Source organism: Nematolebias whitei, chromosome 9, assembly GCF_014905685.2.
Source record: "Nematolebias whitei isolate Nwh7 chromosome 9, NemWhi1, whole genome shotgun sequence".
Classification (NCBI taxonomy): domain Eukaryota; kingdom Metazoa; phylum Chordata; class Actinopteri; order Cyprinodontiformes; family Rivulidae; genus Nematolebias; species Nematolebias whitei.
This window is the reverse complement of record NC_056506.1, coordinates 12,599,408-12,604,126: the sequence shown is the minus strand read 5'-3', so window position 1 is coordinate 12,604,126 and position 4,719 is coordinate 12,599,408.

Sequence of the window (4,719 nt, the reverse complement as noted above, 5' to 3'; positions counted from 1 at the left end):
TTTTTTTTTTGCTTTGAACTTGACTTTAGTTAACAATGTTCAGTCAGGTCATCTGGATGCTTTCTTCTTTTTTTGTCTTTGCAGGACCTTAGCCATGACTGTTCATCTTCTAAACCATAATCATGTGGTTTGAGTACTCTCATTATGAATTGATAAATAACCTGTGGAAGTCAGCAGGATGCTCTGCTGCACCTGGATGGTTTTAAGACTTTATTTGTCCAGAATGAGACTGTTTTACAAATGTCCTCTTTTTGGGTAACTGGTCCTTTTAAAATATTGGGGCGACTGTGGCTGAGTGGTTAGAGCTGTTGTCCTCCAATGCGAGAGTTGGGGGTTCAAATCCACCAGCAGTCACATGCTGAAGTGTGACTGGGCAAGACACTGAACCCCTCTCTGCCTCTGATGTGTGTCCCATCAGTGTATGATGTGATAAAGCACTGATTAGTCTCTTTAGAATAATTTGTTCAATTAGCTTTGTAGAGATCTAGTAGAGTGCTGCATAATGGGTAAATGAGGCACAGATTGTAGTGTAAAGCGCTTTGAGTATCTTGAAATAAGATAGAAAGGCGCTATATAAGTACAGTCCATTTACCATTCTTTTTTGCTGAGATATTTTGTCCTTCATCCGAAGGACTTCTTCAATCTCAGGAGCCACCAAACCAAACTTATTCCCACAAACAGCATACTCCATATTGGAGTATTGTACTCCTCAGATTGAAGGTCTTTTGGATGAAGGACGAAATGTCTCAGAAAACAAGAAATTGGCCAAATAACCTGAAATGAACATTGTTGGATTTTTAAGTCAATTATTGAGCATGAACTTGGGCTTTGGTTACTTTTAGCTAACCTTTTTTACTTTATCTTTTAGGCTTTGGTTACTTTTTCTTGCTAACTTTTTGCTTCTTTTGTGGAGTTACTGGGTCTTGTCCTGGTTCTTCTGTTTCCTCATGTTTCAGTCACCCCTCAGTGGTTCTCCTTGTGTTGGGCTCTTTTCACACCTGAGTCCAATCTTAATCACCACAGGTGTTTGTCCTTCTACCCTCGTTAGTGTCTCTTTTTATTCAGAGTCTTGTCCTTCCGTCATTGTCTGTGGATTGTCTCTTGTGGCGTCATGTTCTGTTGTCTCCTGAGTAAAAAGTGTAAGTTTTTGCTGCCACATAAGTGTTTGTTATTGTATTGAATAAATATCTTTTTGTCATCCTCTAGTTTCTGAGTTCTGTCTGCACTCTGGGTTCAACCTCACACGTTAGACCATGACAACTTTAGCTTTATAGGCACTGGTTGATTTAGCTAACCTTTGTTGCTTTAGCTTTCAACCAGGCTTTGGTTACTTTTAGCTAAAATTAGCTTTTTGTGAACATTTGTCTCCTTCTACTTTGTAGCAAGTTTCTGCTTTTTCAGCTTTCAGTCAGCACTGTGCTAGCTTTAAAACATATTTCTCTTATTTTAGCCAATAAGTAAAGTTGAGCTTTTTTCAAGTTACGGTACTCGGTTTCAGCTTCATCAGATTTCAGCTCTCGGCATTAAAGCTGTCCAATCAAATGCGCTCATCTAGTTTAAATTTTTTTGTCTCAGATTCTTTAAAAATAATAAGAGATGCTAAAAGTATAATTTCATAAATCCATGTTTACTCCCACTCTGGCTCTTCCCCCCCCCCCCCCCCCCCAATCACTGCACTCTAATCCAGTAATTGTCTATCAGATCATATTTTCAGATAAGAAAAGATGAAGACTGTTTTTATTCTAATTCGGATCAGATCGGCTCACGGGGGTCTCGTGCAGAAAGAGGATTTTTCTCTAATTTAAGCAGAGTAACAGTCCGGTCCGACACAGGGACTCTGTGGCCTCGGCTGCCAGAATAGTGAACACACACACACACACACACATTCTCACACAGGTTTTAGCCGTTACAAATGGGATTTAGCTGTCGGATTTATCAGCACTGAATGGTCGGATTATTTGAAAGGCCCATGAAGGCCTCGTTAGTGACAAAGGGATAATGGCATGGCGGGGTCCCTCTTCACAGCATTGTGGGCCCCAGAATCTGTCTGTGGGGGCTCCGGCCCCTCCTGCCTCCACCTAACTGCAGCATAATGAGGCAAAGCCACATGTAGCCTTTGTTGCCCCCCCACACCCGAGTCCCTTTCATTATATGGAGATGGGAGATGAACTGGACCCGGACTCAGGGGTCCCTCCTATTAAAATACATTTAGAGAAAAGCTTGGGCCGCCACGGCTCTTTAGGAGATTTTCTCAGTCTTATACGACCCCCCCCCCCCCCCCCCCCCCCCCAAACAACCACAAAAAAAAGACTAGAGATTAGCTGAATTGACAGAATCTGGGTTGACTTCAGGTTCTGGAAAATCCCTCTGTGTAAAAATTTTAAACCAAACTTCTTAAAGTGGTTCTGATGAACAATTCGAGCTTGGGCTGTTTGTGGCTCATTAAAATGAATGGAGCTCACCACATCCTTCTCCTTTGAGCTGTTTATAACCTGTTATTTCAGCTTTTCTTCTGCTAAAGCTACAATCAGCTTCTTTCTGCTAAATTTAGCTTTTTCAGCTACATTTGACCTATGTGTTTGCTAATTGTAGTATTATCTAATGCTTAATTTGTAAACCAAACAATGCAAAGGTGGCAGGTAGGGGTGGGGGTCATCTGGGGTTCCTCCCCAGAAAATTATGTGTATATATATATATATATATATATATATATACACATATATGTATGTGTGTGTGTGTGTATATATATTATATATATATATATATATATATATATATATATGTTTATATATGTATATATATGTATAAATATATGTATATATATATATATATATATATGTATGCATATACATATATGTATATATATATATATATATATATGACCCGTTCACGTTTCTAATCGATTTTCCTCGCTCAGTGACACACCCGCTGAGAAACAGACCCTGGTTATTGGAAGCTCCATAGTCGAAACATGGCTTTAGGGACTCCAGTGGCCATAGTCAAATGCATTCCGGGGGCCAGAGTGGGCGACATAGAATCTTATCTGAAACTGCTGACTAAGGCTAAGGCTAAATACAGTAAGATTGTTATTCACGTCGGGGGTAATGACACCCAGTTACGCCAATCGGAGGCCACTAAAATTAATGTTGCTTCGGTGTGTGACTTTGCTAAAACCATGCCGGACTCCGTAGTTTTCTCCGGCCCCCTCCCCAACCTGACCAGCGATGACATGTTTAGCCGTATGTCGTCGTTTAACCGCTGGGTGTCCAGGTGGTGTTCTGACAACGACGTGGGCTACATAGATAACTGGAGTTCTTTCTGGGGAAAACCTGGTCTGATGCGGAGAGATGGCATCCATCCCACTTTGGACGGAGACGCTCTTCTTTCTAGAAATATGGCTGATTTTGTTTATTCCTCCAAAGTATTGACAACCCAGGGTCCAGTCCAGGAAGCAGAGTTGTAGTCCTCCACCCCTCTCTGCTGCTTCTCCTCTGTTACCCACCCACACCCACATTGAAACAGTGTCAACTCGCCCACGGCTCAAATTAAATAAACAAAAAATCAACTCTAAAAATATAAACCATAAAATTCTGATTAAAATAAACACAGTTACTTTACCAGAGCAAAATCATAAATTCATTAAATGTGGATTATTGAACATCAGATCTCTTTCCTCTAAATCCCTGTTAGTTAATGAACTGATCATCATATTGATTTATTCTGTCTGACAGAAACTTGGCTACAACAGGAGGATTTTGTTGGTATAAATGAATACACTCCTGTTAATTATTTAAATTTTCATGTTCCTAGAACAACTGGCCGAGGTGGAGGAGTAGCTTCTATTTTTCAGTCAGGATTATTGATTAATGCCAAACCAGTTATTAGTTATGATGCCTTTGAATCACTGTCCCTCAGTCTTTCTCATCCAAAATGGAAATCAGAAAAGCCACTTTTACTAGTTGTTATATATCGTCCACCAGGCGCTTACTCTCAGTTTTTGTCTGAATTCTCAGAATTATTAAATGACTTACTATTAAATACTGATAAAATCATCATAATGGGTGATTTCAATATTCATGTAGCTGTTGAGAGTGATAGCTTAAGCATAGCCTTTAATAATTTAATAGACTCATTTGGTTTTAGCCAAAACGTCCGCACATCTACTCATTCTTATCATCACACTCTTGATTTAGTTCTGACCTGTGGTATAGAGATTAAGGACTTGGTAATAGTTCCTCAAAATCCTATTCTGTCCGACCATTTTTTAATAACCTTTGAGTTTACATTAAATGACTACACAGTCACTGAGAGTAAATTTCATCTCAGCAGGTGCTTATCAGAAAATGCTGTAACCAAATTTAAACAATCTCTTCCATCAATGTTTTCTTCTGTCTTGCAGAGTGTAGTGAGTCACGTGGGTACGTGTCACTTGTTGTATGACAAATATATGTGGTATATATTTATGCATACTTTTCACGAGTTCTTCATTTTTCTGACTGTAAATGCCGTGCATTGAATTTAACAGAAATGTGAACGAGAGACGTTATTATCTTTGACCCATCAAATGAATGGAGTCATTTATTTTCAGAATCAAAGTTTAACATCAAACATTTACATTAATTTGGCAAAATATGAAAATAATAACAGACAGTTTCACAAATAATGAACTTCAAATCACTCGGCGGTGATTTGAGGACTTTGCTTCAGATATTTCTAAAA